The sequence below is a fragment of the Mesoplodon mirus genome (assembly GCF_964341445.2).
Source record: "Mesoplodon mirus genome assembly, chromosome: 3".
NCBI classification, from domain to species: Eukaryota; Metazoa; Chordata; class Mammalia; order Artiodactyla; family Ziphiidae; genus Mesoplodon; species Mesoplodon mirus.
The window spans coordinates 171,391,949-171,406,259 of NC_138978.1; the positions used below are offsets into that span (position 1 = coordinate 171,391,949).

Consider the following 14,311-nt stretch of genomic DNA (forward strand, 5'->3'; position numbering starts at 1 on the left):
CACAGGGGGAAGGTGAGGTGTCTTGAGGACCTCCAGGTAATCATGTTCTCTTATGTCCCAATTTTTTTATTAATTAGTTTATTTTTGGCTGCTCTGGGTCATCATTGCTGTGCACGGGCTTTCTCTAGTTGCGGTGAGCAGGGGCTACTCTTCGTTGTGGGGCACGGGCATCTCATTGCGGTGGCCTCTCTAGTTGTGGAGCACAGGCTCTAGGCATGCAGGCTTCAGTAGTTGTGGCTCACGGGCTCCGTAGTTGTGGCTTGTGGGCTCTAGAGCACAGGCTCAGTAGTTGTGGCACACAGGCTTAGTTGTTCTGAGGCATGTGGGATCTTCCCGGACCAGGGCTCGAACCTGTGTCCCCTGCATTGGCAGGCGGATTCTTAACCACTGCGCCACCAGGGAAGTCCCTGTCTCAATTTCCTATTCCAACCTAAAACACCGATGTCATGCCATTGCAAGGGACCTGTTGGATTAGAATCTCTGTTGGAACAATATGGGAAACAAGATCAATTGTCACCTCACTCCTTTCTTGCAAACTGGGCATTATTTCTTCCTAGAGGAAGCAGGGCATTTGCTTGGGTTCCTTTCAAATCTACTTGCCATGTAAAGATGCTCACCAAAACCAAGTTTACAATTTCAATTTTCCTCTGCTCATGTCAGGAACAGCAGGTGAGAGAGTAGAACAGCAGTGAAGGCTCTTCCTTAGACTCTGTGGTGGAGAGCAAAGTGGCCCTTTGGGGGCTCCATGTGTCCTTCTGGACCATTTAAAGTAAGAGCTGAGAACGGTGCTAAGTGCTCAAGGACAGCCTGCCTGTGGGACTAACTCTCAGAGAAGTTGTCTGACAGGAGCAGCTTCTTTGAGGAATAGAGTCCTGGTAAAACACCTCCCTTGCTAAAACACAGAATATATATATATATATATATATGGTATTTTGGAAAAGCAAGGAATGGATTTAGAAATTAAATAGACACCTAAATAGACATTTCTCCACAGAAGATATACAGACTGCCAACAAACACATGAAAGGATGCTCAACATCTTTACTCATTAGAGAAATGCAAATCAAAACTACAATGAGATATCATCTCACACCAGTCAGAATGGCCATCATCAAAAAATCTAGACACAATAAATGCTGGAGAGGGTGTGGAAAAAAGGGAACACTCTTGCACTGCTGGTGGGAATGTGAATTGGTACAGCCGCTATGGAGAACGGTATGGAGGTTCCTTAAAAAACTACAAATAGAACTACCATATGACCCAGCAATCCCACTACTGGGCATATACCCCGAGAAAACCATAATTCAAAAAGAGACATGTACCAAAATGTTCATAGCAGCCCTATTTACAATAGCCCGGAGATGGAAACAACCTAAGTGTCCATCATCGGATGAATGGATAAAGAAGATGTGGCACATATATACAATGGAATATTACTCAGCCATAAAAAGAAATGAAATTGAGCTATTTGTAATGAGGTGGATAGACCTAGAGTCTGTCATACAGAGTGAAGTAAGTCAGAAAGAGAAAGACAAATACTGTATGCTAACACATATATATGGAATTTAAGAAAAAAAAATGTCATGAAGAACATAGGGGTAAGACAGGAATAAAGACACAGACCTACTAGAGAATGGACTTGAGGATATGGGGAGGGGGAAGGGCAAGCTGTGACAAAGTGAAAGAGCGGCATGGACATATATACACTACCAAACGTAAGGTAGATAGCTAGTGGGAAGCAGCCGCATAGCACAGGGAGATCAGCTTGGTGCTTTGTGACCGCCTGGAGGGGTGGGATAGGGAGGGTGGGAGGGAGACGCAAAAGGGAGGGGATATGGAAACATATGTATATGTATAACTGATTAAATTTGTTATAAGGCAAAAAATTTAAAAAAAATAAAAAATAAAAAATAAAAAAAAAAGAAATTAAATAGACATTATTAAATTCTGTTTTACCTGCAGCTCACTTAGTTTTTGGGCCCAGCATAATTGCTTTCAGACCTTGAGCCTGCTGAGTTGGTGATTCTGCTCTACAGACACAATTCCAAGCCCAGGGGTAACAGTGCCCTCCTGCCTCTAGCACCCAAGAGAGTCAAAAGTGGAGCCCACACCAAAGATAAAGGAGATGAATATTTTGGTACCTCTCTGAGTCTGTCCCTTACTCCCCCAGGCCACTTGATTCAGTTAAACCCAATCTGGTCCCTTTCCCTGCCCCCACTCAGGTAACAGCCTTTAGTGTCCTTTAGAAACATCAGCGTGCCATGTAGTATGGTGAGTCAGAGCTGGATTAGAATCTCATTCCTGCTCCTTGGGAACTCCAAGTTAGCTTCATCCCTCTGAGCCTTCAGTGTCCACACGTGTAAAATAGGGCTAATAGTAGAACTTATCTCACAGGGTTGTTGTAAGATTGATTTAAATGACATGATGCACATAAAAGTCATAGCACACCAACTTGTGTTCTATAACTTGTAGAGCAGTGTATAAATGATACAGATGGTGAGATAGATCAAAAGAGCATATTCAATGTGGTCAGTACATCTAGACCAGGCTATACAAGTTTCCAATAATAAATCACTGAATCTTAACTAAAGACTTTTAATCAGAGCCAATATTCCAAACAAAGCAATGACGTTGGTCATCTACAGTCTTTCTGCGGGAGAGAAACAAGATGTAATTATTTTTACAGCAGTTCCCACCAATTTTCAAAATACATAAAATCTGATGTTTTCATCAGGGAAATCAATTCATGCATTCTGGGGTCTTGTCTCCAGCAGTGACAATTAAAGCTGGAGAAACCACTGAGCACTGCCTCTATCTTTCCAGAACCCTTCCTATTCATGGGTTAATTCCTCCTTATTCCCTAAAGATTATACCTGTAAAAACTTTAGGACTTAACACATGAGATTCAGTTACCTTTTTTATTATTCACTTATCTTATGTTCCCATGTTATTATACTAGAAGAATTTTAACCACCCAAACACCATTTAAAGCCATGTAAATATAATTTTCAAGAAAACTTCTGATGGGTCCCTTTGGGCCTGTTTGATATAAGCTTAGTAACAGAATGTATTTTAAGTGAGTATTTTTCTGGCTAAAATTTCGCATTTGCTCTGTGTTTATATAAGAATGTGTTTGCTCTCTCTTGGGGACTAGACTTCATCCTCCATATTTCCTCTGGGGTGGAGCTCTATAATGGACCAGTGGTTTTGATTACTTCCCGAAATTCTTGCTTCTAGAACACACGATCTGGAGAGATGAGAGCAGTGGCCAAAGGCAGGAGAAAAATGCCCTGAGAACACTGGTTTTCGATGCTAAGCCTCTAAGGAGTTGGGAGGAACAGCACCCAGTGAGTATAACAGACGTGGGAAGAAACAGAAACTAAATATCTTTTCTGATGAGCAAATGATGTTCTTAAGATGAACAGAGCATGTCACACACAGGAAAGACTCCAGGCTTTCCACTTTCCAGTTCTTCTTTCACTCCACTAGACTTACCCTTCTAAGTTAGAGATTAACCTAAAATCCTTTAGACTTTGTAATGAGTGCATCAGCCTGGCACATGAGCCCTTAATGTTGTGCCTTCCCAGCCTCATCTACCATCATTGCTCCCCACACCCTGTACTCCAACCACACTGAACACCTTCCCCAAATTCACTAGGATTTGCTCTCTCCCAATTCTTTACACCGGCTGTTTCTTTTGCCTGCTAAAATCCCATGCATTCGTCAAGGTCCAGCTTAAATACAGTCTCCTCAAGAAAGGTCTGTATGCCTAGAGCTGACCTCTTCACTTTCACTCCTGTGTGCTTGGGCACTTGGTAACAGACCTCTATTAAAGCACTGTACACACTCATTTGTAATTGGTTTTTTGTATGTTCCCTTCCCCTATTATACAGTGATATCTTCAAAGGGTAGGGTGTTTTATAAATTTTATGTGCTCCAGTGTTTCAAAAATCGTGAATGAATTAAAGAATGAGTGGATGAACAAACTCAGCCCAAGGGGCCAATGATGAAAAGATGGGATATTAAAGAGGAACACACCCTCTTCCTCCACATTGTCTGGACTATTCTCCTGAGTTATTTTGTAGCAGGTTTACTGGGAGCAGATAACAACAGACCTCCAGGGAAAGACCCTCTGTTCACAGAAAGGCAGGTGCACCTTGGTAGGATGAGAGACCTTTCAGGCAGCCGACTTTCTTCATCATGAAAATTTACCAGAGAGAGGACAGCGTGATAAGGTGTCCTCCATGAGAATGGAAGGGAACTGTGTGGGAGAAAACAGGGCACAATGATTCTTTGGCGAAAAATCACAGCTCTGTGGGCTGGAAAATTCTTCCACTTAAGAGTCATATGCTCTGGAATGTGCAAGGGGAAATAGTCTCAGTAGGGTCTTGACTCAGCAAGGCCTGGAATTGATGTTTGGGGCTGTTCCGCAAGGTCCTGGGGCATTTAGATTCACAGCGGTCTGAGCAGAGTTGCACACGCCGGCGTGCATCTGTACAAGCCTTAAATCAGAACCACCCGTTACCCCCCCTCCCCTCTCCCTGGCTCCGAGTCCTGGCCCCCAACCTCCCCCTTCACTGCAGGCTCATTAAGGCCTTTCCCAGTGCAGAGACACTGCATTTTGGGGACTGGTGGAGCGTTTGATATTTTCCACTCTGCGTGTCAAGGGCATTTACAGTCGGCGTCAGAATGTTATGTCGGTCTGAGGAGGCACTTTGAAGTGTTTGTGGTAGAGGCCACATGTGCAGGCAAGATGTGCCTCCTCCCCAGCCCCAAGGTTCCTGCTCAGCTCTTTCCCAGCATCATGTGACAATGAACAACACCGCTTAACCCTTTACTTCTTGGTGTAGCTAGTTATGATCACTATTATTATTATTATATTAATATTATTATTTGAAAAGGTACTTCACCTCCTCCTACATCTCAGCTTCGGAGATGAGGTGGAGGCCTCTCTCCTTGTCTTCTGATCACCCCTTCTTGGAACCTTTTTGTGGCTGTTTTTGCTACCACTTTGCATGAACTTATGTGCAGAAATGTATTTCCCAAGAGTACACACAAAGCAAATGCATACCTTTTACTACCGTATAAATGGTAAAAGCAATGGGATTCTTGACACTTTCCCACCAACCCACAGCCAGTTCAGAGATGCTCAGCCATCTACAACAGCGGGGGAGCCACCAAATGGAGCCATTGTTTTTTCACTTTACTGAATGATAATTCATAGGTAGCGCTTCAAAGTCACTAGCCTATTCCATGAAAGTCTAAGGATCTGAAAGCCTGGAAAAAAAATGAGACTTTGAGAGGAAATATTATCAGTTGACCTAAGTGTCTTACTTAGCTCTGTGGTTTGGCTCAAGCAATGGAGCAGGCCTGAGATTGATGTCCTCCAAAGCTCCTTTCAACTCTGAGGTTCAGCAATGCTCAGCTCTCAGCGAACCTGGAGTGGCCTTAGATTTGGCAGGATGGGCTGCGTGGACAAAAAGGGCTCCTCTCGGAGACAATAGGCATCAGTCTCTCTTGGGATCAGTTTAAATTCATAAAGCACTTGGCAATCCAGTGAGAACAAAAGAACTTTTAATGAGCATAAGCCATTTTCAGACACCCAAAGATTGAGACATTTTGGCCAAGATGGCTTGGGTTCTACTCCAACACCCAGAAGGCTCTCTGGAGATATTGATTACAGATGAAATCATAACTGGCAATAATTGCTGTGCTTCTTTATTTTAATTTAGGGATCTGATGAACGGAAGAGATATGTCTTGATATTAGACTATCAAATAGTAATAACAGTTACAATGTGTCAGGCAGTGTGTAAGGCTATAATGTGCTAGGGAAAGCATTATCTTATTTAAAGCTCATAATAACCCTACTGTTGCTAATTATCCACATCAGAATTACTATTATTCACACCGGAAACCCAGACAAGTTAATAATGTGCCCAAGGTCATATTAGAAAATGGAGGATGTGGGACGGGGACCCAGAACTTCCTGACTCCAATTAATATCTGTGTTATTAACCTCTATAACAAATTGTGCCTATACAAGGTCAGAGTCAGTGACCTTTTCATTTCCTAGGACAACTCCTAGGATGCAGCCTGCCCTTGGCTCACATTTTCCTAGCTCTGAGTCAGAAATGTTTTATAAATACCTACTGAATGAAGGAATGAGTGAATGGCACTTAACAAGCCTGGGAAAGGCACTGAACCCTAAGGCAACATCTCTCAATTTCTGTAATGAAAGCCTGCCCTGGGACATCTCCAACACAAACAGGACACTTTCCCAAAGCAGCCAGAGATTCAAGTCCTTTGGAGCCAGGAATCCATGTTTCCCTGTCCAGAAATCCCTCCCAGATTGCATGAAACTCATGGGTTCCCTACACTTCTTTCTTCCTATGCCATGGGCCCTAAGCTTTACTGGCCTGCCAACAGTGAGGCACAGAGAAAGCAGATTGAAGAGAACACCAACTTACATAGTTTGTTAGAATAACTTTGCTGTTTGTATTTGCTCTGTGTAGGGTCAAGGTCTTTCCTAATAAATAGGGCATTTGCACTCCTGTTAAGAATCTTACTGAAGTGAGAAAAAATGAAGTGGCTAAAAGGAGAGACTTAATGATATTTTGTTGCAAAGATGTTTTACCTTGTAAGTTGTTCCAAGGAGGAGGGTTGCTAGCGTGGGATTAGGGGAGGAGTACGCCATGTTTTTTTTTACATTGGTTGGAATGAGAAACCTTTACGGTCACTGTGTCCTAGAAATAAAATGTTTTATGTGGAATAGTATCCAAGACATGTGACCCCTAAAAACCCTACTTGGCCCAATGCTTGAACCATGTTTTCAATCAAGAAATGTTACCTTGAATCCCCTCTGTGCCTTTGACAGTGGAGACCCCAATCCAGTCATTCCCTTATAAGGCTGCTCCCTTTATATGGCTCTCTCTCCTTAACAGAGTTAATTTACTTTGTCTCCAAGATCCCAGAAAGAAAGAGATATGTTTCTCTGTTGCTGAATGGATTAATCCAAGTATTTTTATTTGTTTTAGAGTTCAGTTGGCAGCTGATTCTCACAGGAGAGGTGATTGGCAGCTAAGTCAATTTTAAATTAGGCATTTGTCATGATTCAGCCTACTCATAAACCTAAAAAAAAGACCTTAAAGGTCAAAACTACAAAACTAACAGGACTAAGATCTGCTTGTTTTTTAAATTAATAAAGGCAGTTGGTGGTCCTTTGCCTGCTAGTCTGTATTACTACCAAGAATTTAACTTTGCCTTTATTCTTTCATTGTCCTTCATGTTCTTTACACTTTTTTTTTTTTTTTTTTTTTGCAGTATGCGGGCCTCTCACTGTTGTGGCCTCTCCCATTGTGGAGCACAGGCTCTGGACGCACAGGCCCAGCGGCCATGGCTCATGGGCCTAGCCGCTCAGCAGCATATGGGATCTTCTCAGACCAGGGCACGAACCCGTGTCCCCTGCATCGGCAGGTGGACTCTCAACCACTGCGCCACCAGGGAAGCCCTACACTTTTTGATTAATGTGTTCTTTTTCTTCTTCTTGCTTCATATTTTCCATTGCTTGCTGACTAATATCTTTCATTCTTTACATTCCCTGACGTTTTCTCACTCGAGAGTGTATGCTTCAGATTTGAAGTAGGATGGGAAATCAGTGGGAGATACTGCTCTCTGTGAAGGAGATTGTTCATGGTGAAACTGAGCAGGAACCTGTGGGGCTCCTCAGCACAGAAAACTTTTCATGCCCTGTGTTTCTTGTAGGGAATAGATTCCAGCCTCCATGACCTTCCATGAGTTCCAAAGGGCAGATTCAAACAGTTGCTAATCAGGGAAGGGAGGGAATGCAGAGACAAGGGAGGATCAGCCAAGAAACAAGAGTGCAGCCTTGGGGTAGGGTCCTGGTTCTGCCTCAAGGGATACACAAAACAATATCTTTGAGCTCTTTACAGAACTAAAACCGCCAACAAATGGAAGATGTTAGCATTATTCCTTCCACAGAAGACCACCTGAGGCCAGACTAAAGGAACCAGAGAAGCTCATCAAGATTAGGAGACCACCTGAGGCCAGATTAAAGGAGTGCAGGCCCTGCACACACCCTAATCTTATCAGCAACCCCACCCTTGAACCATTGCTATAAAACTGCTCACCAAATCCTCCGGGGTTGGGACACACAGTTTTTGAAGGCACAGAGCCTAACCATGTCCCCCTTTGCCTGGTAAAGCAATAAAGCTATTCTTTTCTACTTCACCCAAAACTCTGTCTCTGAGATTTGATTCAGCACCAGTGCACAGAGGCTGAGTTTTCAGCATCAATGGCAAATCTCTGTCTGCAGCATTGTTCACTTTCAAGTCAGAAAACTCCCCTGGAGCTTTCACCTGAACACATACCTTTCCTTTGTTATTTGTTTCCCTGCTTGTCTTCATTGTTTTTCTCTTTTTTCCTCTTTTTCTGCCTTTTAAATTTCCTCTGCTTCTTTTCCAGAGGGAAAAAAATAGCTATTATTCACTGAGTACTGAATATATGCTAAATATTATATTGAGCCCTTTAAGTTATGTCATTTAATTGTAACTTGAATCCTAAAAGGTAAGTGATCCTCTTACCACTGTACAGGTGAAGGATCAAGTGCCTTGCCCAAACCAGTGAGTCAATAGAATCAGGATTCTGAAACAGGAGGGAAGGGGGCAGGGAACAACCTTTAAAAAAAATGACATAGCCCAAGGACACAACATAAACTGATTAGAACCAAATAGGCCCAAGATGATGGATGAGTCGACTTCCACTAAACTTTGAGCCTCAGTACACACTCATTGTAACACATCAGCAAGCTAAATGACACATCCACAGGCACCATGACAGTTCCAAGGCCGACCATAAGGTCAGAAATTGGACAGTGGCCCAATTCCTGGAAATCCCCACCCCTTCCCCAAAACAGCTGTAATACTCCTCCCACTCTTTGGCCTATGAAATGACCTACCCCTATGAAAACTGACAAGCCCATACCCTGGTGCCACTCTCGCCTTCTGAGATGGCCCACACTCTGTCTGTGGAGTGTGTTTCTCTCTAAATAAATCCACTTCTGGGAGATTGGTCTAAGGTGGCAGAGTAGAAGGACAGCATCAGAATCACAACTAACTGCTGAACAATCATCGACAGGAAGACACTGGAACACACCTAAAAAGATACCCCACATCCAAAGACAAACAAGAAGCTGCAATGAGATGGTAGGAGGGGTGCAATCACAATAAAATCAAATTCCATAACCACTGGGTGGGTGACTCACAAACTGGAGAACAATTATACCACAGAAGCCCACCCACTGGAGTGAAGGTTCTGAGCCCCACGTCAGGCTTCCCAACCTGGGGGTCTGGCAATGGGAGGAGGAATTCCCAGAAAACCAGACTTTGAAGGCTAGCAGGATTTGATTGCAGGACTTTGACAGAACTGGGAGAAACAGAGACTCCACTCTTGGAGGGCACACACAAAGTAGTGTGTGCATCTGGCCCCAGGGAGAAGGAGCAGTGACCCCATGGGAGACTGAACCAGACCTACCTGCTAGTGTTGAAGGGTATCCTGTGGGGGGGGGGAGGGCAGCTGTGGCTCACTGTGGGAAAAGGACACTGGCAGCAGAAGTTCTAGGAAGTGCTCCTTGGCATGAGCCCTCCAGGAGTCCACCATTAGCCCCACCAAGGAACATGTAGCCTCCAGTTCTGGGTCGCCTCAGGGAAAACAACCAACAGGGAGGGAACTCAGCCCCACCCATCAGCAGACAAGTGGATTAAAGTTTTACTGGGCTCTGCTCACCAGAGCAACACCCAGCTCTACCCACCACCAGTCCCTCCCATCAGGAAGCTTGCACAAGCCTCTTAGATAGCCTTATCCACCAGAGGGCAGACAGCAGAAGCAAGAAAAACTACAATCCTGCAGCCTGTAGCACTAAAACCACATTCACAGAAAGACAGACAAAATGAAAAGGCAGAGGACTGTGTACCAGGTGAAGGAACAAGATAAAACCCCAGAAAAACAACTAAATGAAATGGAGATAGGCAAACTTCCAGAAAAAGAATTCAGAATAATGATAGTGAAGGTTATCCAGGACTTCAGAAAAAGAATGGAGGCAAAGATTAACAAGATGCAAGAAATATTTAACAAAGACCTAGAAGAATTAAAGAATAAACACCTAGAAGATTTAAAAAACAAACAGAGGTGAGCAATACAATAACTGAAAAGAAAATTACACTAGAAGGAATCAATAGCAGAATAAATGAGGCAGAAGAACGGATAAGTGACCTGGAAGACAGAATAGTGGAATTCACAGCCACAGAACAGAATAAAGAAAAAAGAACGAAAAGAAATGATGACAGCCTAAGAGACCTCTGGGACAACATTAAACACACCAACATTCGCACTATAGGCATGCCAGAAGGAGAAGAGAGAGAGAGAAAGGACCCGAGAAAATATTTGAAGAGATTATAGTCGAAAACTTCCCTAACATGGGAAAGGAAATAGTCACCCAAGTCCAGGAAGTGCAGAGAGTCCCAGGCAGGATAAACCCAAGGAGAAACATGCCGAGACACATAGTAATCAAACTGACAGAAATTAAAGACAAAGAAAAATTATTAAAAACAACTAGGGAAAAATGACAAATAACATACAATGGAACTCCCATAAGGTTAACAGCTGATTTCTCAGCAGAAACTCTACTAGCCAGAAGGGAGTGATACAATATATTTAAAATGATGAAAGGGAAGAACCTACAACCAAGATTACTCTACCCAGCAAGGATCTCATTCAGATTTGACAGAGAAATCAAAAGTTTTACAGACAAATGCTAAGAGAATTCACCACCACAAAACTAGCTCTACAACAAATGGTAAAGTAACTTCTCTAAGTGGGAAACACAAGAGAAGAAAAGGACCTGCAAAAACAAACCCAAAACAATTAAGAAAATGGTAATAGGAATATACATATCCATAATTATCTTAAATGTGAATGGATTAAATCATCCAACCAAAAGACACAGGTTTGCTGAATGGATAAAAAACATGACCCATATATATGTTACCTACAACAGACCCACTTCAGACTTAGGGACACATAAAGACTGAAAGAGATGGGATGGAAAAAGATATTCCATGCAAATGGAAATCAAAAGAAACCTGGAGTAGCAATACTCATATCAGACAAATTAGACTTTAAAATAAAGACTATTACAAGAAACAAAGAAGCACACTACATAAGGGATCAATCCAAGAAGAAGATATAACAATTGTAAATATATATGCACTCAACATAGGAGCATCTCAATACATAAAGCAACTGGTAACAGCTATAAAAGAGGAAATTGACAGTAACTCAATAATAGTGGGGGACTTTAACACCTCACTTACACCAATGGACAGATCATCCAGACAGAAAAGTAATAAGGAAAAACAAGCTTTAAGTGACACAATAGACCAGAGAGATTTAATTATATTTATAGAACATTCCATTCGCAAACAGAAGGTTACACTTTCTTCTCAAGTGCACATGGAACATTCTCAGGATAGATCCCATCTTGGGTCACAAATCAAGCCTCGGTAAATTTAAGAAAATTGAAATCATACCAAGCATGTTTTCCGACAACAACACTATGAGATTAGAAATCAATTACAGTGAAAAAAACGTAAAAAATACAAACACACAAAGGCTAAAGAGTATGTAACTAAATAACCAAGAGATCACTGAAGAAATCAAAGAGGAAATGAAAAAATACCTAGAGACAAATGACAATGAAAACACGATGATCCAAAACCTATGGATGCAGCAAAAGCAGTTCTAAGAGGGAAGTTTATAGTAATACAATCTTACTTCAAGAAACAAGAAAAATCTCAAATAGACAGTCTAACCTTACACCTAAAGGAGCTAGAGAAAGAAGAACAAACAAAACCCCAAATTAGTAGAAGGAAAGAAATCATAAAGATCAGGGCAGAAATAAATGAAATAGAAACACAAAGAAAACAATAGCAAAGATCAATAAAACTAAATGTTTTTTGAGAAGATAAACAAAATTGAAAAACCTTTAGCCAGACTCATCAAGAAAAACAGGGAGAGGACTCAAATCAATAAAATTAGAAATGAAAAAGGAGAAGTTACAACAGACACCGCAGAAATACAAAGAATCATAAGAGACTACTACAAGCAACTCTATGCCAATAAAATGGACAAGCGGGAAGAAATCAACAAATTCTTAGAAACGCATAACTTTCTAAGACTGAACCAGGAAGAAATAGAAATTATGAACAGACCAATCACAAGTAATGAAATTGAAACTGTGATTAAAAATCTTCCAATAAACAAAAGTCCAGGACCAGATGGCTTCACGGTTGAATTCTGTCAAACATTTAGAGAAGAGCTAACACCCATCCTTCTCAAACTCTTCTGAAAAATCGCAGAGGTAGGAATACTCGCAAACTCATTCTATGAGGCCACCATCACCCTGATACCAAAACCAGACAATGATACTACAAAAAAAGAAAATTACAGACCAATATCACTGATGAATATAGATGCAAAAATCCTCAACAAAATACTAGCAAACAGAATCCAACAGCACATTAAAAGGATCATACACCATGATCAAGTGGGATTTATCCCAGGGACACAAGGATTCTTCAATATATGCAAATCAATCAATGTGATACACCATATTAATAAATTGAAGAATAAAATCATATGATCATCTCAATAGATGCTGAAAAAGCTATTGACAAAATTCAACACCCATTTATGATAAAACCTCTCCAGAAAGTGGGCATAGAGGGAACCTACCTCAACATAATAAAGGCTATATACAACAAACCCACAGCAAACATCGTTCTCAATGGTGGAAAACTGAATCCATTTCCTCGAAGATCAGGAACAAAACACGGATGTCCATTCTTGCCACTATTATTCAACATAGTTTTGGAAGTCCTAGCCACAGCAATCAGAGAAGAAAAAGAAATAAAAGGAATCCAAATCAGAAAAGAAGTAAACCTGTCACTGTTTTCAGATGACATGATACTATACATAGATAATCCTAAAGATGCTACCAGAAAACTTCTAGAGCAAATCAATGAATTTGGTAAGGTTGCAGGATAAAAACTTCATGCACAGAAGTCTCTTGCATTCCTATACACTAACAATGAAAGATCAGAAAGAGAAATTAAGGAAACAATCCCATTCACCATTGCAACAAAAAGAACAAAATACCTAGGAATAAACCTACCTAAGGAGGTAAAAGCCCTGTACTCAGAAAACTATAAGACACTGATGAAAGAAATCAAAGATTATACAAACAGATGGAGAGATATACCATGTTCCTGGATTGGAAGAATCAACATTGTGAAAACGACTATACCACCCAAAGCAATCTACAGATTCAATGCAATCCCTATCAAACTACCAATGGCATTTTTCACAGAACTAGAACAAAAAATTTCACAATTTGTATGGAAACACAAAAGACCCCGAATAGCCAAAGCAATTTGAAAAAGAAAAACAGAGCTGGAGGAATCAGGCTCCCGGACTTCAGACTATACTACAAAACCACAGTAATCAAGGCAGTATGGTACAAAAACAGAAATATAGATCAATGGAACCGGATAGAAAGCCCAGAGATAAACCCACGCACCTATGGTTAACTAATCTATGACTAAGGAGGCAAGAATATACAATGGAGAAAAGACAGCCTCTTCAATAAGTGGTGCTGAGAAAACTGTACAGCTACATGGAAAAGAATACAGTTAGAACACTCCCTAACACCATACACAAAAATAAACTCAAAATGGATTAAAGACCTAAATGTAAGGCCAGACACTATAAAACTCTTAGAGGAAAACATAAGAAGAACACCCTTTGACATAAATCACAGCGAGATCTTTTTTGACCTACCTCCTAGAGAAATAGAAATTAAACAAAAATAAACAAATGGGACCTAATGAAACTTAAAAGCTTTTGTACGGCAAAGGAAACTGTAAACAAGATGAAAAGACAACCCTCAGAATGGGAGGAAATATTTGCAAATGATTTAAAGGACAAAGGATTCATCTTCAAAATATATAAACTGCTCATGTGGCTCAGTATTAAAGAAGAAAAAACACCAATCAAAAAATGGGCAGAAGACCTAATAGACATTTCTCCAAAGAAGACATACAGATGGCCAAGAGGCACATGCAAAGCTGCTCAACATCACTAATTATTAGAGAAATGCAAATCAAAACTGCAATGAGGTATCACCTCACACCAGTTAGAATGGGCATCATTAGAAAATCCACAAACAACTAATGCTG

The 14,311-nt window shown here is 41.2% G+C and overlaps 1 protein-coding gene across 3 annotated transcripts in view; it reads right to left on the minus strand.

Moving 5' to 3' along the window:
• The window catches only part of LOC309799892 (negative elongation factor D-like), a 69,364-nt gene that overhangs the window by 10,828 nt on the left and 44,225 nt on the right, over positions 1-14,311 (minus strand). Inside the window, exon 1 of one of the 3 annotated variants that reach the window (XM_082613516.1) lies at positions 9,552-9,761. The exons of the other annotated variants lie outside the window; for them this stretch is intronic. The gene's annotated coding sequence lies outside the window, so the exon portion shown is untranslated. Of the gene's footprint in view, positions 1-9,551; positions 9,762-14,311 lie in introns of those variants that run through there. 3 annotated transcript variants of the gene reach the window in all.